The sequence below is a fragment of the Giraffa tippelskirchi genome, chromosome 7 (genome assembly GCF_054371585.1).
Source record: "Giraffa tippelskirchi isolate mGirTip1 chromosome 7, T2T-mGirTip1v1.2.pri, whole genome shotgun sequence".
Classification (NCBI taxonomy): Eukaryota; Metazoa; Chordata; class Mammalia; order Artiodactyla; family Giraffidae; genus Giraffa; species Giraffa tippelskirchi.
Genome location: NC_137281.1, coordinates 101,941,150 through 101,966,286, shown reverse-complemented (window position 1 = coordinate 101,966,286; position 25,137 = coordinate 101,941,150). Strand labels below are relative to the sequence as shown.

At 36.0% G+C, this 25,137-nt stretch overlaps 1 long non-coding RNA gene across 1 annotated transcript in view; it reads right to left on the bottom strand.

Annotated features, from left to right (window-relative positions):
* The window catches only part of LOC145514133 (uncharacterized), a 263,897-nt gene that overhangs the window by 196,126 nt on the left and 42,634 nt on the right, over positions 1-25,137 (bottom strand). The window contains exon 3 of the long non-coding RNA XR_014059857.1: positions 9,696-9,773. This is a non-coding gene — a long non-coding RNA (uncharacterized LOC145514133). The remainder of the gene's footprint in view (positions 1-9,695; positions 9,774-25,137) is intronic.

Genomic DNA, 25,137 nt, shown 5'->3' with positions numbered 1-25,137 from the left:
TTGCAAGTGATGTGACCAACAAGGGCTTAATTTCAAAAATATACAAACTCATACAATTCAACAACAACAAAAAACAATCAATTCAAGCAGAAGACCTAAACAGACATTTCTCCAAAGAAAATGTACAGATGGCCAATGAATACATGAAAAGATGTTCAAAATCACTAATTAGAGAACTGCAAATCAAAACCAAACATGTTACCAGCTTACACTGGTCAGAATGGCCATCATCAAATGATGGAGAGGGTGTGGAGAAAAGGGAAACCTCCTATCCTGTTGGTGGGAACATAAGTTTGTGCAGCCACTATGAAAAATAGTATGGAGGGTCTTCAGAAAACTAAAAATAGAATTACCATATGACTCAACAACCCTACTCCTGAGCACATATTCAAAGGAAACTACAATTCAAAAAGATACATGCATCCCTATGTTCATAGAAGCAGTATTCACAATAGCCAAGACATAGAAACAACCTAAATGTCCAGTGACAGGCAAATGGATAAAAGCGAAGTGGTACATGTATAGAATAGGATCCTACTCAGCCATAAAAATGTATGAAATAATGCCATTTGCAGCAACATGGATGTAACTAGAGATTATCAGACTTAGTGAAGTAAATCAGGAAGAGAAAGACAAACACAATATGATATCACTTATATGCAGAATCTAAAATGTGATACAGATGAACCTATCTATGAAACAGAAACAGACTCAGGGACATAGAGAACAGATTTGTGGTTGCCAAGGCAGAGGGGGTTGGGGAGAGATAGAGTAGGTGGTTTGGGTTAGCAGATGTAGGCTATTACATACAGAATGTGTAAACAAGTTTCTACTGTATAACACAGGGAACTATATTCAGTATCCCATGATAGATAATAATGGAAAATAATATTTTAAAAAAGAATGTATGTGTGTGTGTGTGTGTGTGTGTGTGTGTATAAAACTGAATCACTTTGCTGTAGAGAGGAAATTACCACAACACTGCAAACCAAGTAAAAATAAGTACAACACTGAAAGCACCACTCATAAAAGAAAATATAAATTGTACTCTCTGTCTGTGAAAGACATTGTTAAAAAATTTAAAAAATAAGTGCACACTGGACAATAATATTTGTAAAATGCAAACAGTTCTGACATACGACTTGTATTCAGAAAGTGTAATAAATCAATTAAACATGGTAAAAAAGAATAAAAAAGAAACCCTAAACTGAAACTTTATCAATATGTGTTTATTTTTGCTATCAAAGTAAGACTTTGTTATATTAAAAAGACTGAGAAATTTTTGAGACAGAGTTCATGATGTGGCAAAACTGAGTATCAGGATTATTAGTGTTACACGGTTTTCATAAATAAAGCTACTAGGTCCTAGGAAGATGGGAAACAAGACATCATTCAATAACAATCATTCTAAGAATCTGTTAGAAAATAAAACAGCTCCGAGCAGTTTCCAGTGCACACATCCGGGGAGTCCCCAAGTAGCTGATCAGATTCTGAGAAGAGATCAAGAAGCAGAAGGATAAGTGGCAGCAGTTCTCTCATCATCTCTGATTCTTTCGGCAAAAATTCTAGTAACGAAATTGGCCCCCAACCAAGAGATTTACCACCAAATCCAAGATCAAATGGTTTAGAAGTCACCTACTAGTGAAATGGTGATCAGATGTGCAGCTGATCTGAAAACTTTATTCTGAAATTGCTTTTTAGTCTGTCCTTATTTATGCCTGTTTCAAAACATATTGGTGCCTACACGGTAGTCATCTCACTCAAATCATTTCCATTCACTTGAAAATATTAACTGTTAACTAGTACATACCAGGCAGAACATTTTAAATTACAAGTATCAAGAAAGAGAAATAGGCCATTAATAACAACTAGATTTGAGTTAACATTAACGTTCATTCTTGCACAAACTGAGTAAGTGCCTTGCTTAGTAAATGGCTTTGTAAGTCCTATCCGTTTAATGTTTATTGGGGCTGGTTTTGAGTTTGGACCTAGGTGGGTGCTTCGTAAGCTTCAGTGCCTGTGAATTCTTTCAGATCTAGTTAATGTGCAGATTCCATTGCAGTAATTCCGAGGTAGGGCCCAAGATTTTACATTTCTAGCAGGCTCCAATGAATGCAGATACTGCTGATCTGTGGAACACACTTGGAATTTTAAGAGCCTAGAATATCAAGTGCTTCTCAACACAGAGTATTCCCACACTTGAAGACACTGCTACTGTAGGTCTAGGGTTCAAGACCAGGCTGTAATAAGTGCAAAAAATAGTTGTAGCTTTAAATACAGTTTTAATCTCAAGGTTCTTACTTTGTATCATCATATTAAAAAACCCTTTAATTATAGCCTAGAAAATTTACTTTAGCAAGTACTAATAAGAATAAATTTTAGCAAAATTCCTTTAAAAACTGTGAAAATAAATATCATGCATAAGAAAACCCATTTTGAAGTTCAGATATGTGATATATTTGAAATTTCATTTAGAAATAATATTACACTGGAAGATCATGGTATCAAACTCTCCATCATTTTCCCTTAGCAACTAACACACAATATTTTAAAGATTGTTATCTACTTGTCAAAAATTATTAAATTTTAGGTAAATAAGGTATTATGAATGAATCTCTCTTCAATTTTTGGCCACCTCTGAGTTGAGAAATGAAGTTATTTTTTCAGGGATAATTTATTCACTGATTTTATTTGTATTCTCTCTACTTCAGAATATAAAATAGCAACCCATCATAACTGGGATTAAAATGCCATTTCTTTAGCATGATGCTCATTCAGGCAATGAAAGAAAAGCAAAACAATTGCCTAGTCCTATCTGACTTGTTTCTTCTGCTCATAATGATACCTTGTAGTTTTCTAAACTATTACTGGAACAGAATTTTATTTTTCACTTTAAGCGATTTTTTTCTTTTTTTCTAAACCTGTTTATTTCTTAAAATATATATACTTTATCTTTAAAATGGATTTTTCACCACCTTATAATTTTATTTAACTTTATATGGATATATGTGTATATATCATATGTATATATATACACAAACACATACATACAAATATAGAATACTTTAAAATAAAATTACTTTTACTGTAAAAAGCAATTTGGCAGTGCTTCAAAAGTTAAACCTAGAGTTATTTACTACATGATCCACCAACACCCTCACTCCTAGTAAAATGAAAATCCCTCCAAGCAAAATGAAACCATCCACTCAAAAAATGTATACAAAATGTTTCATAGCGGAATTGTTCACAATAGCCATAATGCATAAACAGCTCAAGTGTCCAAATGATGAATGGATAAATACTTGCGGTGTACAGATACAATGGAGTATTAATTGGCCATATCAAGGCGTTGAATTTTGATACATGCTGCAACATGAATAAACCTTGAAAACTTTCTGCTGAGTGAATAAAGCCAGTCACAAAAGATCACATACCATACAATTACATTTATATGAAACATTCAGATAAGGAAAATCTGTAGAGACAGAAGGTCAGGCTCATGGGGATGAGATGTGACTGCTAATAGCTACAGAATTTTGTTTTGGGGTGATGAAAACATTCTAAAATTAGATAACTATACAGCTCTGTGAACATACAAAAACACTTTGAATTATACACTTTCTGTAGATGAGCTGTATGGTATGCGAACTATATTTCAATAAAAATAATATGTATATATTTAAAAAAATTACTTTTACTTGAAGAAATGTTTATCTCCAAGGGAAAAAAAAATACTTATATAGAAATTTCTCCTATTCACTTTACAGGGCTTTTTTTTGTCAAGTTCCTTATTCATTAGTCATTCAGTCATGTCTATCTCTTTGTGGCCCCATGGATTGTAGCTTGCCAGGCTCCTCTGTCCATGGAATTTTCCAGGCAAGAATAATGGCATATATTCTCTTAGTACATATAAGCAGGGTTACTTGTATGTACAAGTGTTCACTACATGGTGACCACACTACATGAATTTTCTGAAAGCATAACTTTAAAATGATCTATCTCTTAGCTTGTTTAACAATATTGTCATCTTGAACCTCTAATTTAGTCTTTAAATGTGTACGTAATATATTCAAATACATTCTCCATTAGCTATTTATTACTTTTATATTAAAGCCAAAGCATGATAAAACAAAGGTGCAGAGTAAAATTCTCATTTTATGGCAAGACAAGAAAAATTTTAACTTAAAAACATTCTCTGCCCTATGGCCTTCTCTCTCCCCTCTACTGTACCTTGTGTATCTGTGTTATGCAGGGACCAAACCTCCCCCATCAGCAGAAATATCTGCTCATAAAAAGCAACATTCTTCTAGCACCAATACGTCAGCTCCTTAAAAGATAACATTCCTTTTGGTCTTTTAAGGAGTCACATGACACCACTTTGTACTTGCAGACCTCGGACTCAAAAAGCTTATATAATGGTGTTTTGACATCTAATGGATGTTCTTAGAGCTTTCTGAAATGCTGTTCCCAGATTATGATCCTTAATTTGGCTCAAATTTTTTTTTCTTTCTTAGGTTGTTTTTCATCAACAAAGACAATGAAACTTATTGCACAATTATTAATAACATGTGCTCATGCTCAATCGCTAAGTCATGTCAGACTCTTTGCAATCCCATGGACTGCAGCCACCAGGCTCCTCTGTCCATGGGATTTACCAGGCAAAAATACTGGAATGGGTTGCCATTTCCTTTCCCATGGGATCTTTCAAACCCAGAGATTGAACCCGGGTCTCCTATCTCCAGCATTGGTAGGCAGATTCTTTACAGGTGAACCACCAAGGAAACCCAATAATACTATATAATTATTCAATTCAATCTCATATCATCTGAAATATAATATTTGCTTATATAATCTGTTACACTAAAATATAACATCACTACTCTGGGAGTCAACTTAAGAAGCAGATCATTTACAGATATATTAAACTGTAAAGACCATAAAATTATATAAAATAAAATGGATAAAGGAGAAGTTTCACTTTTTTTTGACATGCGAATCATGAGCCAACTCTTGGAGATGTTTGTTTGGCTTATACTGAATGTAGTGTAGTCATTATTTCAGCAGTGTTTTCTCTTCATTGGATACTTTATAGCATTGCAGACATAGCCTGGATGCGTTTACATATTTGTTGCATCCACAAAGTTACTCTCAGGTAAATATATACAAACCACTTTTACTCTTCAAAATATTTTAATAAATTTTATTTTCAAATAATATTTTGCAATTTCTGAGCCTCTCTGAATTCTGTATGCTTTCAATCAGCTAAATGAAAATTACCCTTATTCTGAATCCAATTATTTACAAATTTTGAAATAAAATCTCATCCTTGATTCGTTGTACAATAATCATCTATATATAGTTATGTTATGGCATTCTGACATTCAGAGTTCATATTATTGAATACCATATTTCATTTCACCTGCAGTGTTCATTGCACATGACTTTGTACACACTGCTATCATTAAGTAAATTATATAATACTAATAATAGTATTAGTCACTCAGTCATGTCCAACTCTTTGCAACCCCATAGACTAGTCTGCTGGGCTCCTCTGTTCATGGAACTCTCCAGGCAAGAATACTGGAGTGGGTAGCTACTCCCTTCTTCAGGGGATCTTCCCAACCCAGGGATCGAACCCAGGTCTCCTGCATGGCAGGCGGATTCTTTACCATCTAAGCCACCAGAGAAGCTTAACAATACTAATACATTTTTTCAATTCAATAAATAATTCCTAGTCTAAAGCGGGTTTCCCTGGTGGCTCAGAAGGTAAAGAATCTGCCTGCAGTGCGGGAGACCTGGGTTCGATCCCCGGATTGGGAACATTCCCTGAAGAAGGGAATAGCTACCCACTCCAGTATTCTTGCCTGGAGAGTTCCATGAACAGAGGAGCCCGGCAGGCTACAGTTTATGGGGTTGCAAAGAGTTGGACATGACTGAGTGACTAAGCACACCCAGTCTAAAAGTCTAGGCTAAGTAATAATAGTCGTTGTTTTACTGCTGAATGTCTCAGAACTGCCAAAATGTTAATGTACATTATGACTTCTCAAGAGGAAGATTTTCCAGGATTCCTCAAATAAGACTTTAGAGTGCACACCTGACTATAACTCACTTAGCACAATTTAGGAAATGTTTTGTGGTAGAGACATGTTAGTACAGATCTGATAGATCTAGGGTTTAGGTCACTCCTAGAGGACTATTTGCAACCCTTGACACACATTTCAAGAGAGAAGAAGCAAACTGTTATTTGTTGAGAATAGAGGAATTAAGATGGCAACTGGGCTACATATTTGGTGACCAGAGGTACTGAAATTAATTAGTGACTAAAGGAAAAAACGGAGTTTTTACTTTACAGTTTGTAAGATAGTTGTTCAAAAGTGTAAAAGACTTCTTGGAAAAGAATAGATTTCTCTGTTAATGAAAGTATGAAAACATATACAAATTTATTACTTTTTTCTTAGACCACTAAAGATAATACAGGTGTCAAATGAAATGTTACAAAAATATATTTTCAAGCTTTACATTCTATGATTCGATAGTCCAAAAATAAAAAAGCTTTCTATTTTGTAATATGTGGATTGTTCACATATTCTAAGTAGACAGGAATAAAATTAGTTCATATACTAGACAAATTTGTCCCATTTTATCTTATTTAATCAACATGTAAATCTGAAGATTTAAACATCAAAATCCTAGTAAACCCAATGATTTTGGGGTCTTGTCCAAATGAATTCATTCCCTCTTCCTTTGATTCTACTTGACCTTTTATGAAAAAACAACCATTGCCAGATTGTTAGGTTTGAAATTGCTATAGAAAATTAATATAATTCCGAAACAATAGATGGATGGGAAATACTATAATTATCTCAAAAGACTAGGCCAAGATCCATATTTTAATAAATGATGTTGGGACAACAGAATAGCTATTTAGAAAAACTTGAAATCATATCCTATAAGGTAACATACAGCTACACAAATTCTAAGAGAAATGAAACACTGAATTCCTCAGTTACCTGACTGTATAGGAAAGCTTTCAGACTATAAATCAAAATACAGAAGTAATAAATGAATAAACTAATAAATTTGACGACAAATTTTTAAAATACATATTTTTACATTGTTAAAAATATCTTAAAGTCAAATGTAAACAAAAAACTGGGAGAAAATGTTTGCAAAATATATCACAAACAAAAGACAAGGTCCAGTATATATAAAAATCAAGGCTATTGTTTTTTTTTTTTTAATTGAGAAAATAAGGAATCCAGTTTTCAGTCAAAATGGAGTAAGAAGGATCAGAATATTCTCCCACTGGAAACAACTATGACAAAACATTTGACTCAATGACACTCAAATTACTGGACATCACAAGTTGAATGACAGAATCCCTAAAAGACTAGAAACAACTAAGTGAGCTTGACAATTGTCTCAGGTGACATCGTAGAGAAAGTTTCTGGGGAATTGTGAAGGAAGGAGTGCCTAAGCCAATACAATCATCTCTCTGGTTGAACAATGGAGCCAGGATCTAAGGAAGCCTAGAGAGCTTCACAAGGCAATTTCATGAGGCAGAGTTCTAGACAGAGAGAGCTGTCTAGCTGTCTACCAGCGAGGAGAGGATGTCATAGATTGATCCGAAGACTCTCTCTATCAATATACTGAAAACTGATTAGCTCATTTGTGTGAGGAAACTAAGGTCTAGGAAAGAATCACCTAAAAAGACTATAAGAAAAAGGGAACAGAGTTCATATAGGTCTTATGAAAATTCCTGTTCTCACCAGCTTGAATAAAAAGAGAAAAAAATTTGTAATTAATAGGACAACAGCTATAGTAGTAAGAGTCTTGTCTCAGTAGTAGGAAAAGATTATCCTTAGTCTAAACATAGTTCTGTTTTCACTTAGCAAATGTTAAAACCCAAATGATCAAACTCTTTCCAAGTAATCTGATCATGTTCCAGAAAAAAAGCTCAAGGATATTTATAGGAGAACAAAATTGCCCTACATATAAAAATATAAAATTCATAATGTCCAGAATCTAACAAAAAATATCACTAGGAATGCAAAAAAGTACAACACAAAATACAAAATGAAAATACATCCCTAAATGAGGAGGGGAAAAAAATCCATTAAAACTGACCCAGAAAATGATAGAATTAGTACTCATGAAAGTTACTACATATTCAAAAAGTTAGAGGAAAGACTGAATACGTTAAGGAGAAACATGGATGATGTAAAAAAAGTCTCAAATCAAAAATCTTGATATGAAAACAAAATGTCGCAGATAAAAAATATACTGGATGAGATTAATGATAGGTTAAACATTACAGTTAAGAAGATGAGAAAACTTAAAGATGTAGCAATAGAACACTCTAAAATGAAACACAGAAAAGAGAAAAATCCTGAAAGCTGTATTTTCTGGGCCAAATCCAACCATGCCTGCTTGTTTCCATATTGTTTATGGTTGTTTTACCAGTGTAACAGTAGAGTTGAGCAGTTTTTGACAAAGACTATAGGCTCACAAAGTCAAAAATATATACATCTGGCTCTTTACAGAAAAGTTTGCAAACCCTGGTTCTAGCCCACACAATAAGACATATAAGATAATGAAAATAATGATGGGTGTGATGATAGGAGTAACAGCAGGATAATATTTGCTTAGGAAGAAATAAAATTTGCATTAATCGAAAATATAATAATTTATAGAAAATTTCACTGAATTTACTAAGAAGCTACCATAAGTGAACACATGAATTCAGCAAAATTATTGGATAAAACATTAATATATACTAAATTTAGCTACATATCTATAAACTGGCAGTGAACAATCAGAAGTTATAAAAACAATACCATGTATATTTGCATTAATAATACAAAATATTTAGGAATAAAGCTGACAAAGATACAGTCAGTACACTGAAAACCACAAAATTTTGCTGAGAGGAGCAAAATTTAAATGGCAAGAGGGAACTGACTAGGAAGGATCATGAGTGATTTTTCGGGCGAATGGAAACATTCTATTTCTTGATTATGGTGGTGGCTGCATGACTGTGTCAGAGCTCAGCACATGTGTACACTCTAAAGTGTGAATATTATCACATTTATAACTTAATAAGCTCGTCTCAAATAAATCCTATGTTCTTTAAAGTGCCAAAGGCATGAACAGACCATTAAAAATAAAAAATGAAATTAAACATATAAATGATGTAAACCTATGGTCAGAGACATAAAAATTAAAACTATAGTACAATGCAATTCCTCACCTATCAGACTGGCCAAAATTAAAAAGTTAGGCTATAGGAAAACTGATACTATCATACATCATGGAGGGGAACACAATCATGGACAAATCTGGCACTAACAAACTGTAGGCTCTTTATTCTTCTTCACTGAAATTCCATTTCTAGGAATTTACCTTGAAGATACAAGCACAACAATATAAAATACCTATGCATGGGATTATATATTGCAGGATTGTCACTGAACAGCACAGGAAACCATTAAATGTCCAAATATAGAATTTTGCTTGAGTATACTATGGTGCATAAGCATAAAAAGTACTATGCATATTTTAAAAATAAAAAATTAATGTGGAATGATTTCAAAGATACATTAAGTGTGAAGAGCAATGTCTAAACAAACATCCATATCCACCCATCCACCCACATTTGTGTGTAAGAAAGAAGAAAACATGCATAATTTGCTTACTTTGGCAGATTGAAACTGAAGGACTCGACTCCCATTAACGATGTCATGAGGCGGTATTGTAATTCCCTCTGCAGAAAACTAATATAAAATTGGAAAATATTATTTAACATCACCATTTCAGGTACCAAAAAGAACTAAAAAATTCACACAACAACGTGAGAAGTATTGACTCATGATAATCCGTAACTTTGTTTTGTGAGCACACAGGGCTGTGATATTCTTGCCTCATAATCTCGCCTCATTTAGAGCCGCAAAAACTCACAGCTTTACCAGCCAGAGGTACTGAGCACCTTTTGAGGCAAGAATCAGGAGCTTCCAGTATTTTTAAAAGGCAGATTTTAGAAATGAGAGACCTGAAGACTGAGAAAATAAACTTCCCACCTAAGACTCCCTGGCTGAAGGCTAAGTACATACACCTAAGGGAGATCCTTGAAGCCCAGTGAAAAGTGGGCTTCATGTCTCATGGCTGGGGAGACATGAGAATATTCTGTCTTTTTGAATGTGCTCCTCAAGTCACACACACACCTCAGAGAACAAAAGGTAAATGAAGACTTAATCACTTGAAGTGTCTGAGATTAAACCTTGACTGACTTTAAAGTATGCAGGAAGAAGCTATGCTGTTGCAGAAAACAAAACAAAACACAGAGACGTAGTACCAGTGGGAGACAGATTTTACAGTATGAGTCCAGAAATTTTTATTGCCTGTTGAACAACTAACAAAATAAAGCAAATAAACAAATAAAAATACAGAAATTCTCAGAAAAGTAAAATAGGATCAGAGCTGGCTACACTCTATTGTTCACAAGGTCCAGTTTTCTGATAATTTTTAACTGTGCAAAGAAATATGGAATTTTCACGAACAGTCAGGGGAAAGAAAAAGGAGCCAACAGGAATAACTCTGAACGTCTGAGCGTGATGTTGGATTGAGCAGACAAAGACCCAAAGCAGCTTTTACATATATGCTCAAAACAAAGAATTATAAGATAATGCACCGACTTAGTGAACAGAGTATCTCATTAGAGAAATAGAAACTATGAAATAATCAAATGTAAATTTTAGAGTTGAAAAACACAATAAAAATTCTCCAGATAGGATTGACAGCAAATATAAGATGTCAGAGACAAACTTCTTGAATTTCAAAGCAGAATAACAGTAATTATGTAACATCAAAAACAAAAGAAAAATTGAAGAAAAATGAAAGACTCTTAGAGATGTGTGACACAGTATTGAGCATTCCACAGCAAATGAAAGTGGACTCCCATAAGAAGGAAAAGAGAGAGCAGCAGAAAATTACTTGAGGAAAAAATGGCCAAAACATCTCCAATTTGCTATAGAGCAACAACTTCCAGATTTAAGAAACTTAACAAATCTCATGTAGGAAAGATACAAAGGAAATAAATCATAGATCCATCACAGTCAAAGTGTTGAAAGCTAAGATACAATATCAAGAGCAAAAGAAAATTAATACAAAACATTTAAGGCAGTGAGTATTATTAATGACTGGCACTCCATCAAAAACAACGGATGCCAGAAGAATGGTATATTAAGTGATGAAGAAAAAAAATTAACTGTCAAGTAAGAATTTTATGTCTAATGAAACTATCTTTCAAAAATTAAGGGGTAAAAAGAGATATTTCTAGATAAAGAAAACCTGAATTTGTTGCTACCAGATCTGTGCTATAAGAAATGCTGTGGGAGTTTTGAGACTGAAGGAAAATGCAACAAAATGTAATCTGGATCCACAAGAAGGAATAAAGGCATTGGTATTAGTAAATATGGAGGTTAATATAAAAGTATATGTTTAGTTTCCTTTGCTGTGTAAAAGCTTTTAAGTTTAACTAGGTCCCACTTGTTTATTTTTGTTTTTATTTCCCTTAATCTAGGAGGTTGGTCAAAGAGGATATCGCTGTGATTTATCTCATGGAGTGTTTAACACTTCCCTGGTGGCTCAGTTGGTAAAGAATCTGCCTGCAGTGAAGGACACCCAGGTTTGATTCCTGGGTCTGGAAGATCCCCTGGAGAAGTGAATGTCAACCCACTCTAGTATTCTTGCCTGGAGAATCCACGGACAGAGGAGTATGGCGGGCTACTGTCCATGGGGTTGCAAGGAGCCAGACACAACTGAGCGACTAACATTTTCTCTTCCATTGATATACACTGGAATACTACTCAGCCATAAAAAGGAACACATCTGAGTCAGTGCAAATGAGGTGGGTGAAACTAGAGCCTGTTATACACAGTGAAGTAAGTCAGAAAGAGAAAAGCAAATATCATACATTAATGCATGTATGTAAAATCTAGAAAAATGGTACTGATGAACTTATCTGCAGGGCAGGAATAGAGACAAAGACATAGAGAACAGACTTTGGACATAGCAAGGGACAGAGACGGTGGGACAAATTGAGAAAGTAGCATTGAAACATATACATTACCATATATAAAACAGATAGCTAATGGGAAGTTGATGTATAACACAAGGAGCTCAATGTAGTACTCTGTGACAACCTAGAGGGGTGGGAGCAGGGAAGATGGGGGTGAGGTCTAAGAGAGAATGGACATATGTATAGACACGACTGATTCATGCTGTTTTATGGCAGAAGCCAACACAATATTATAAAACAATTTTCCTCTAATTAAAAATAAAAAATTTTAAAGCATAGGCACAGGGTTTTCTTCTTTTGCTTTCTTTAAAAGCCTTAAGATTGTTTAAAACAAAAATTATAAAAATATATTTTTGGAGTTGATTCTGCATATGCATATAATACCTATCACAATAACAAAACAGAAACAGGAAATGAAACTAAACTAGTACAAAGTTTTTATATTTTAATGGAAGTAAATATGTATCCATTTGAAGGATGTTGTGATAAATTATATGTGTATTATAAGCCTCAGAGCAATTATTAAAAACAACGTAAATAAGAACAAATAAAAATTTAATAGAGGAATTAAAGTTATAATAAAATATTTTTACACAAAAGGAAGTAGTAAGGAAGGAACAGAAGAACAAAATTATGATATAAAATAAATATTAAGATGGCAAAAAATCAATCATATCAATAATTACTGTTTATGGTTTAAATAACATAGTACAAAAGGCAAGTATTATTAGACAAGATTAAAAAAGAAACTGCCAACCAAATGTTCTCTGAGAGATTCATATTAAAATCAAACACACCAGGATTGAAAGTTACAGAATGCAAACACAAATCAAAGGAAAGAGAAGCAATTATATTTATATCAGAAAATATAGGTTTTAGAACAAGAAATATTAGTACAGAAAAAGATGGAGATTTTCATGGTTATCTGAAAGTCAATACAACAGGAAGATGTAACAATTATAAACATGCCCAATGCCTAAGCTTCAAAATACATGAAGCAAAAACTTAGAAAATTGAAAGAAAAATTAAAGAAACAGACGTTTATAGATGAAGGTATCAATACTCTTTTCTTATTAACTGATGGAAAACATAGATAGAAAATCAGTAAGAATATAGAAGACTTGAAAACAATATCAACTTGTATGACCTAACTGACAGATGTAGAACACTTTACCCAACAACACAAAAGTATATGTTCATTGAAAAGAGTCATGGAAAATTCACCACAATAGAACATATGCTGGGTCATAAAATAAATCTCGATAGATTTAAAAGGTCTTACATAAAACACCAGCCAAAGTGACTTAAAAGGAGATCAAAAATTTTAATAGCTGTGTATCAAGATTGCAGGTTAAAAGATCAATACACGCAATTGTATTTTATTGATTTTATTTCTATATAATAACCAAAAGCTTACTAAAAGGAAAGTAATACACAGATTCCTCTCATAAGAGCATAAAAATAAAAGTTACATATGTAACAAAAAGATTATAAAACCTATAACCTAAAAACAACAAAACTCTGTTGCAAGAAATTAAGGAAGACCAAAATAAATGGAGAGATGCATCATGACAATACTATATTGTCTTGGAAGATGTCATACATATACATACTTACTATATAAATTTATATATCATGTACCACACACATTAGTGGAGGTGACGGAATTCCAGTTGAGCTATTTCAAATCCTGAAAGATGATGCTGTGAAAGTGCTGCACTCAATATGCCAGATAATCTGGAAAACTCAGCAGTTGCCACAGGACTGGAAAAGGTCAGTTTTCATTCCAATCCCAAAGAAAGGCAATGCCAAAGAATGCTCAAACTACCACACAATTCCATTCATCTCACATGCTAGTAAAGTAATGCTTAAAATTCTCCAAGCCAGGCTTCAGCAATACGTGAACCGTGAACTTCCAGATGTTCAAGCTGGTTTTAGAAAAGGCAGAGGAACCAGAGATCAAATTGCCAATATCCGCTGGATCATCGAAAAAGCAAGAGAGTTCCAGAAAAACATCTATTTCTGCTTTATTGACTATGCCAAAGCCTTTGACTGTGTGGATCACAATAAACTGTGGAAAATTCTGAAAGAGATGGGAACACAAGACCACCTGACCTGCCTCTTGAGAAATATGTATGCAGGTCAGGAAGACACAGTTAGAACTGGACATGGAACAACAGACTGGTTCCAAATAGGAAAAGTAGTATGTCAAGGCTGTATATTGTTACCCTGCTTATTTAACTTATATGCAGAGTACATCATGAGAAATCCTGGGCTGGAGGAAGCACAAGCTGGAATCAAGATGGCCGGGAGAAATATCAGTAACCTTAGATACACAGATGACACCACCCTTATGGCAGAAAGTGAAGAAGAACTAAAGAGCCTCTTGATGAAAGTGAAAGAGGAGAGTGAAAAAGTTGGCTTAAAGCTCAACATTCATAAAACTTAGGTCATGGCATCCGGTCCCATCACATGGCAAATAAATGGGGAAATAGTGGAAACAGTGTCAGACTTTATTTTTCTGGGCTCCAAAATCACTGCTGATGGTGACTGCAGCCATGAAATTAAAAGACGTTTACTCCTTGGAAGGAAGGTTATGGCCAACCTAGATAGCATATTTAAAAGCAGAGACATTACTTTGCCAACAAAAGTCCGTCTAGTCAAGGCTATGGTTTTTCCAGTGGTCATGTATGGATGTGAGAGTTGGATGGTGAATAAAGCTGAGTGCCGCAGAATTGATGCTTTTGAACTGTGGTGTTGGAGAAGACTCTTGAGAGTCCCTTGGACTGCAAGGACATCCAATCAATCCATCCTAAAGGAGATCAATCCTGGGCGTTCATTGGAAGGACTAATGTTGAAGCTGAAACTCCAATACTTTGGCCACCTCATGCGAATAGTTGACTCATTGGAAAAGACCCTAATGCTGGGTAGGATTGGGGGCAGGAGGAGAAGGGGACGACAGAGGATGAGATGGTTGGATGGCATAACCAACTCGATGGACATGGGTTTGGGTAGACTCCGAGCGTTGGTGATGGACAGAGAGGCCTGGCGTGCTGCGATTCATGGAGTCGCACAGAGTCGGACACGACTGAGAGACTGATATAACTGAACTGACTCCTTGGAAGGAAGGTTATGACCAATCTAGACAGCTTATTAAAAAGCAGAGACATTACTCTGCCAACAAAGGTCCATCTAGTCAAGCCTATGGTTTTTCCAGTTGTCATGTATGGATGTGAGAGTTGGACTATAAAGAAAGCTGAGGGCTGAAGAATTGATGCTTTCGGACTATGGTGTTGGAGAAGACCCTTGAGAGTCCCTTGGACTGCAAGGAGATCCTACCAGTCCATCCTAAAGGAGATCAGTCCTAAATATTCATTGGAAGGACTGATGTTGAAGCTGTAACTCCAATACTTTGGCCACCTGATGTGAAGAGTTGACTCATTGGAAAAGACCCTGATGCTGGGAAACATTGAGGGCAGGAGAAGAAGGGGACGACAGAGTATGAGATGGTTGGATGGCATCACCGACTCAATGGACATGTGTTTGGGTGGAATCTGGGAGTTGGTAATGGACAGGGAGGCCCGGCGTGCTGCGGTTCATGGGGTCGCAAAGGGTTGGACACGACTGAGCAACTGAATTAAACTGAACACACACACACATACATATATGCCTATTTTGTGATAAAACACTTCAGTCATGTCCAACTCTCTGTGACCCTATGGACCATAACCCACCTGGCTCCTCAGTCCAATGGATTCTGCAAGCAAGAATACTGGAGTGGGGTTGCCATGCCCTCCCACAGGTGATCTTCCCAATCCAGGGATCAAATCAACATCTCTTACATCTCCTGCACTGGCAGTTGTATTCTTTACCACTAGTGCCACCTGGGAAGACTATATGCTTATCAGTGGAACATATAGAGTCAAAAAAGAAATCCATACAAGGTCAACTGATTTTCTCAAAAGATGCCAGATAACTCACTGGTATTGTTTCACAACCTGACGAGTTCCCCAGGTGAATTTGAAACTGGTCCTCAAACACAGAGGAGGAGAAAATATAAAAGAAAGAAGACTGCACCAGATTGGCAGGTGGCAGGTTTAATGAACAAGGGAACTTACACATAAGGCTTATCTTGGGTGGCAGCAAGATGAATAGATATCTGCACTCACCTTCAGAATTTTAAAAGTTTATATAGAGGCCTTACCTGGGTTCAGTCATGTATACTGTCAAGATGGTTTCAACACCACCTTATTATCTCAGGGTTGTTGAGATATATATTATCAAAGTATCAGTGCTAAACTTTCTGATTTTCATAATTATCTTATGATTTTAAAAGAAACATAAACAACATATTATAAGAAATAAAAAGTTGTAAAGACACAGCTATAAAGCAAATGTATCAAAATGGAAAAATTGGTGAACCTGAGCAAAGGATTATACTGAAAAGCTTTATGTATTATTATTATTATATTTTGTAAGTTAAAAACTATTTTAAAATAAAAATTTAAAAAAAACCAATAACCATATTTTTGGTATCACAAAACCCAAGATATTTCAACAACTGAGAGGGAAATCTTAAAGAAAGTCAATTTATAAAAAAAACAATCAAAACAAAAATGTAAAAAAAATAATAATATAAGGAAACAGTGGGTTTATCTCACCTTAATAAAATATGAGTAAAAATATGAATATAAGTCTCATGAGAAAGAAAACATTATATGAAAATAATTTTTCTCTTACATTCCAAAGGGTTGTGTAACAATCTATATGTGGGTAGATAAAGATAATCAATGAGTGTAGCTGAAAGACATAGATTTTTTTTTCTGTGTCAAAACAGTCTGTTAAATTTTTAACCTTTGAAAAAACGTTTGTATGTGGAACATTCTCAAATTAGAGTTTATCCCACTACATTGTGTTAGAATAATACCTCATAATATATCATTAAATTAAAAGATACACACTTTACTAATTAACTTCAATACCCAGCTGTTCTCTAAAATGGTATGGAGTTCATGCACAGAAATTAGTTTTCTGATGCATTTATACAAACTTACGGTAATCTTACTTGTTACAACCAGATATTTTACTCATGTCAGTACTCATATTTGTTAACCAAAACACATGAGCTTGGGCATAGAATAGAAAAAGAAAGTTTCTTAAAATTATGGGATAGAAATGGGATAAAAGAATATGTTCCTTTCATCCTCTGTGTTAGATGATATTATAATTAAATTTAGAGTTGTGACTTCACTTCAGTTCAGTTGCACAGTCATGTCTGACTGAGATCCCATGGAATGCCACATACCAGGCTTCCCTGTCCATCACCATCTCCAGAGCTTGCTCAAGCTCATGTGCATTGAGTCAGTGATGCCATCCAACCATCTCATCCTCTGTCGTCCCCTTCTCCTCCTGCCTTCAATCTTTCCCAGCATCATGGTCTTTTCTAATGAGTTAGTTCTTCACAGCAGTTGGCCAAAGTATTAGAGCTTTAGCTTCAGCATCTGTTCTTCCAAAGAATATTCAGGACTGATTCCCCTTAGGATTGACTGGTTTGTTGATCTCCTTGCAGTCCAAGAGACTCGAGAGTCTTCAACACCACAGTTCAAAAGCATCAATTCTTTGGCGCTCAGCTTTCTTTATGGTCCAACTCTCACATCCATATAGGACTACTGGAAAAACCATAGCTTTAACTAGATGGACTATTGTTGGCAAAACAATGTCTCTGATTTGTAATATGCTGTCTAGGTTTTTCATAGTTTTTCTTCCAAGGAGCAAGCGTCTTTTAATTTCATGGCTGCAGTCACCATCAGCAGTGATTATGGACACCAAAATAATAAAGTCGTCACTGCTTCCATTGTTTCCCCATCTATTTGCCATGAAGTGATGGGACCAGATGCCATGATCTTAGTTTTCTGAATATTGAGTTTTAAACCAGCTTTTTCACTCTCCTCTTTCACTTTCATCAAGAGGCTCTTTCATCCCTCTTCACTTTCTGCCATAAGAGTGGTGTCAACTGAATATCTGTGATTATTGATATTTCTTCCAGCAATCTTGATTTCAGCTTGTACTTCATCTAGTCCGGCATTTCACATGATGTACTCTGCATAAAAGTTAAATAAGCAGAGTAACAATATACAGCCTTGACGTAGTCCTTTCTCAATTTTTAAGCTGTCTGTTGCTCCATGTCTGGTTCTAACTGTTGCTTCTTGACCTACATACAGATTAATCAGGGGGCAGGTAAGGTAGCCTGGTAATTCCATCTCTTTAAAGATCTGTGACTGGTACTTAGCAAAATAATGAGGTTAGATATGTGAAATATAGTTCAAGGTCCCTTAACAAGGAAGCAGAGAAAACAAAAATGTACACATATCTTCAACTACTGTCTAATGCTCCCTTATCTATACCACGCAATGGCAAAGCAAAATGGCAGTGTTAGTCCCTCAGTGGTGTCCAACTCTTTGTGATGCCATGGACCTCCCAGGCTCTCTGTCCATGGAATTCTCCAGGCAAGAGTACTGGTGTGGGTATCCATTCCCTTCTCCATGGGATCTTCCTGACCCAGGGATTGAACCCAGGTCTCCCACATTGCAGGCAGATTCTTTACCATCTGAGCCACCAGGGAAGCCCATCTATACCATACTTACTGTTCACTGAAGTTAAAAATCCTATAGACAAAATTCTAACAGATATAGAAATACTTAATAAATTATTTATGAGTCCATGTTTTTGCTGTGATTCACAGAAGTATTTTTTTAATCTGGTGAAACAATTACAATAGAATATCTTGTATTAAAAATCAGGGAAATAATTTTTACACTTTTATCACAATAATATAAAAAATTAAAATGCATTAAATCTCATTCTAAAATATTTACATTTCAGATCATCAAATTTACATTTTCTTAATACACCTCTAGAGTCATGGAGCAAGAGCATGTCCTTTAATATAGAGAAACATTTTCCATTTGAAAAGCCTACTTTTAATTTGCTATTATTAAGAAACTGAGCACAGAGCACTAAATGACCTTGAGACCAGTGAAATTTACTATGAGCTGGTATTAACAGATCTACCAAATAACAAGACTGGGTGGAGACAGTAGAAAAACACAGAATATGGTGAAAACAATGTATTTGTAAACAAGCTCAAATGCATGCCAGTTTGCCTACCTCTTCAGCAGTGCTGCTTCTCCATTAATTCACACCAATGGCCTCTATGTTTCTTATAACCAACTAAAGTAAAACAGGATGACTGGTTCACAAATGTGACAGTGCAGGATGTTGGCTGAAGCCACAAATGGATGGCTGCTTCCCTTAAAGGGCAGACCAGAAGGACTTGATTATAGATTTATGTGAAAGAAAGGTTGGCCTTATGTGGATTTATAGTAACTCTTGGGGAATGGTATCAGGTTGGTTAGTGGCCCAAAAACCTGAAAGTACAAGAACTGTAAGACTGGGGGACAAGAAAGTCTAGGAAAGAAGTATGTGGATCCATATATGGAAGAGTGCAGAAACATATGTGTCTTTATAACTCACATAATGCCAACCACAGAAGATACACTTCACAGAACGGAGAATGACCTGTCATGATGATATCAGACAGATACTCTCAACAGCCACTCCAGTGATTTCACTGTGGGCCCATAAAAGGAGGATTATGTTTGTAAAAATGGTAGCTGCTGATGAGTTAATAGCATAGATTTCCTCTCACTATATTGATCCAGCTATTGATCCTACTAAATAAACAATCTGCCAACAGCTAAGACTGATCTTGAGTCCCTTTTATAGCACCATTCTTCAGGGAGGTCATCCAGCTATCTGGTGACAAGTGAATTATATTATACACTTTCAACCTTGAAAGGGTCAGTGAAACTCCCTCACGAGAAATCGAGATATGATACTCTGGATCACTCAACAATACAAATGACATAGGTCAGCCAAAGATGAGCTGGCTAAAGGTAATAAACTCTTGAATGAGGTCTGAAAAAGGCAGATGGCAAGTAATAATTATGGCCCAAGTACCATTTGTAGTTCAACCTTATAATTCTCTATATCCTTTTAAAATACACTGCAAATAGCAAGAACAATTGCAAATACCTTGAACAATTAGACCTGCACTTCCTCTTCCTTAGAAAGAGAAGTGAGGGCAACCTATTCTTATGCTACAAACCGTAACTGGACATCACCGAAGTATGGGAGAGGATCTGAGTAGTCCGTTGAGTAGATTGTATCACATCAAATTCTCATGTCTCCTTTGCCTTGCTTGGCTTTACCTGCTTCCCGATTTCTCAAGCATCTGTTTAATGGAGTGCTCTAACTGCCATTGCTCTGACCTCAAGGTTTCCCAGAGTGAGGGCCAGGCTCTGACAAAGTATCAATTACCCCAGCAGAGGAGGAGCTCCAACAACTATGGCACCGGGAGCCTAGACTGATCCCACCCACAGCGACTTTGTCTTGTACCACAAATTCCAGAATCAAATGAAGTGCCATGCCGAAGGCGATGATTCTGGATTCCTTAGCAGCTATCCGGGAGGTGCAGGCAATACAACCTGGAAAGGTGAGGGAATGAACGCCCTTTGGGCAGATTTTGACCCATGAGAGGCAGTATATGTGAAGGAGCCATGGAATGAATTCCTCTTATTTGCTCTCCTGAGGTTATTTTGAAGCACAGTAGCTCCAGATGGCCTATCCAGGGACACTGCGTGACTGAGAACATAGTTATATTTTAAAACTGTAGCCACTTTAGTAATAAACCAGCATTTGGTTTTCTTTTATGCCTCATTTCCTTTTCCTTCCACAATTGTTTTTCTGTATTGTACTCCTCAATAAAGCATCATTACATTGGCCCTGCTTTTGAGAACCGAAGCTAAGACACATTAGGATAAAATAATATTTCTTTATTCTGTACTTCCAAGAAATTTCATAAGCAAAAATGAAGTGGCTATCCTACTATAGTTTTAGGATTACAGACGATTCTATTATCTATTGCTGCAGAACAAAAACTTCAAAACTTAATTGCTTAAAGAATGAATTATTATTACTCATATAGGTCTATAAGTTGACTGAATTCAACTGGGAGATTATCACTTGGGGTTTCTCTTGTAGTCACAGTCAAACATCAGTTGGGGCTATGGCCATCTGAAGGCTTGACTGGAATGGGCATATAAAATGGCTCATATAAGTGATTGGTAGCTGTTGACTGTCAGGAGCTCCACTGGGGTTGTCTACTAGAGTGTCCCCACATGACCTCCAGTGGCTTTGAAATTCTCAGTTTGGTAATCTGGAATCCAGAGGGAGCATCATATGAGTGAGAGTTCCAAGAGGTAAGAATTTTCTGTATCAATAAAGTGACTCACTGGAAATGGATACACTGTCTCTCTGTCATACTGCATTCTGCTACAGTGACATTATTAATGTCTAGCATTTTGTCATTTAGTCGCTCAATCCTGTCTGACTCTTTGTGACCCCCTGGACTGCAGCACGCCAGGCTTCCCTGTCCTTCACCATCTCCCGGAGCTTACTCACACTCACTTCCATTAGTTGGTGTTGCCATCCAACCATCTCGCCCTCGGATGTCCCTTTCTCCTCCTACCCTCAACCTTTCCCAGCATCAGGGTTTTTTTCAATGAGTCAGATCTTCACATCAGGTGGCCAAAGTATTGGAGCTTCAGCATCAGTCCTTCCAATGAATATTCAGGGTCGATTTTCTCTAGGATTGGCTGGTTTGATCTCCTTGCTGTGCAAGGGACTCTCAAGAGTCTTCTCCAACATCACAGTTCAAAAGCATCAATTATTCAATGCTCAGCCTTCTTTATGGTCCATCTCTCACAACCATACATGACTACTGGAAAAACCGTAGATTTGACTATAGGGACATTTGTTGGCAAAGTAATGTCTCTGCTTTTTAATACACTGTTTAGGTTTGTCATAGCTTTCCTTCCAAGGAGAAAGCATCTTCTAATTTCATGGCTGCAGTCACTGTCCACAGTGATTTTGGAGCCCCCCAAAATAAAGTCACTGTTTCCATTGTTTCCTCATCTATTTGCCTAGCATCAGTTCAGCTCAGTTCAGTCACTCAGTCATGTCTGACTCTTTGCGAGCATAGACATGAGCAAAAGAGCAGAGGGGATGTAAAGCCATAAATGAGGAGTTCTTTCTACTGCAGACATTTACAATAAGAGTGGACATTTCCTCTCCTTAAAGATACACATTTTTACAGACCAAAAAAAAAAAATGTTGGAAAAAGAAATAAAAGGAATACAGATAGGAAAAGCAGAAGTAAAAATCTCACTGTTTGCAGATGACATGATCCTCTACATAGAAAACCCTAAAGATTCTACCAGAAAATTACTAGAGCTAATCAATGAATATAGTAAAGTTGCAGGATATAAAATTAACACACAGAAATCCCTTGCATTCCTATACTCCAATAATTAGAAAACAGAAAGAGAAATTAAGGAATCAATACCATTCACCATTGCAACAAAAAGAATAAAATACTTAGGAATATATCTACCTAAAGAAACAAAAGACTTATATATAGAAAACTATAAAACACTGATGAAAGAAATCAAAGAGGACACAAACAGATGGAGAAATGTACCGTGTTCATGGATTGGAAGAATTAATATAGTGAAAATGAGTATACTACCCAAAGCAATCTATAGATTCAATGCAATCCCTATCAAGCTACCAATGGTATTTTTCACAGAACTAGAACAAATCATCTCACAATTTGTATGGAAATATAAGAAACCTCAAATAGCTAAAGCAATCTTGAGAAAGAAGAATGGAACTGGAGGAATCAACCTGCCTGACTTCAGGCTCTACTACAAACCCACAGTCATCAAGACAGTATGGTACTGGCACAAGGACAGAAATATAGATCAATGAAACAAAATCGAAAGCCCAGAGATAAACCCACGCACCTATGGACACCTTATCTTTGACAAAGGAGGCAAGAATATACAATGGAGAAAAGACAAACTCTTTAACTAGTGGTGCTGGGAAAACTGGTCAACCACTTGTAAAAGAATGAAACTAGAACACTTCCTAACACCACACACAAAAATAAACTCAAAATGGATTAAAGATCTAAACATAAGACCAGAAACTATAAAACTCCTAGAGGAAAACATAGGCAAAACACTCTCCGACATAAATCACAGCAGGATCCTCCATGACTTACCTCCCAGAATATTGGAAATAAAAGCAAAAATAAGCAAAAGGGATCTAATTAAAATTAAAAGCTTTTGCACAACAAAGGAAACTATAAGCAAGGTGAAAAGACAGCCTTCAGAATGGGAGAAAATAATAGCAAACGAAGCAACAAACAATTAATCTCAAAAATATACAAGCAACTCCTGCAGCTGAATTCCAGAAAAATAAACGACCCAGGCAAAAAATGGGCCAAAGAACTAAACAGACATTTCTCCAAAGACATACAGATGGCTAACAAACACATGCAAAGATGCTCAACATCACTCATTATTAGAGAAGTGCAAATCAAAACCACAATGAGGTATCATTTCACACCAGTCAGAATGGCTGCTATCCAAAAGTCTACAAGCAATAAATGCTGGAGAGGGTGTGGAGAAAAGGGAACCCTCTTACACTGTTGGTGGGAATGCAAACTAGTACAGCCACTATGGAGAACAGTGTGGAGATTCCTTAAAAAACTGGGAATAGAACTGCCATATGACCCAGCAATCCCACTGCTGGGCATACACACCGAGGAAACCAGAATTGAAAGAGACGCGTGTACCCCAATGTTCATTGCGGCACTGTTGACAATAGCCAGGACATGGAAGCAACCTGGATGTCCATCAGCAGACGAATGGATAAGGAAGCTGTGGTACATATACACAATGGAATATTACTCAGCCATTAAAAAAATACATTTGAATTGGTTCTACTGAGATGGATGAAACTGAAGCCCATTATACAGAGTGAAGTAAGCCAGAAAGAAAAACATCAATACAGTATACTAATGCATATATATGGAATTTGAAAGATGGTAACGATAACCCTATATGCGAGACAGAATAAGAGACACAGATGCACAGAACAGTCATATGGACTCTGAGGGAGAAGGTGAGGGTGGAACGTTCTGGGACAATAGCATTGAAACATGTATATTATCATATGTGAAACAGAACACCATTCCATGTTCGATGCATGAGACAAATGCTCAGGGCTGGGGCAATGGGATGACCCAGAGGGATGAGATGTGGAGGGAGGTGGGAGGGGGGTTCAGGATGTGGAACACATGTAAACCCATGGCTGATTCATGTCAATGTATGGCAAAAACTACTACAATATTGTAAAGTAATTAGCCCCCAACTAAAATAAATAAATCTATTAAAAAAATGTTTTATTTCCTACCACATAGTTCTTCTATTTAGGTAATTCTCAACTTTAAATATATTTCTTGGCATTAAGTGCACTATCTAGATTATTACAATGCTATATATATTTTACCATATGATTTTAAAGATTTAAAGATTTTGCTTGAGCATACCTCACAAGTTTTCACCTCCAATAGTTAAAGATGTACTGGCACCAAGTACATTGAAAGATTGGGACACAGGATACAATCATAAAGCATTTAAAATTTTTCTCTTGACAAATTTTGTAAACCATTCTTTTGGACTTGCTCATTAACCCTGAAAAAATTAGACAGTCCCCAATTCTTACATCTTAGAAAATTAAAATTCCTCTAACCATTTTAGTTCCCATTCAGTCAGTATCATGCAAGAATTTAGACTATCTAGCTCAGTGTGAAAACCAGACTTCCAAACTTCATTCACAATTAATATTTCTCTCCTTTCATTTGGGCTTGTGGAAGCCAACATTTAGAAACGGGTCACAGAGATCTTTATTTCCTCTCCTACTTTATTTCCTCTCCTAAAATCCCCTTCTCTCTTTCCTCAGTTTTCTAACCTGAGTTTTTGACCCCTCCACCATGGGGGCTTCCTAGATAGCTCAAATGGTAAAGAAACTACCTGCAATGTAGGAGACCTGGGTTCGATCCCTGGGTTGGGAAGATCCTCTGGAGAAGGGCA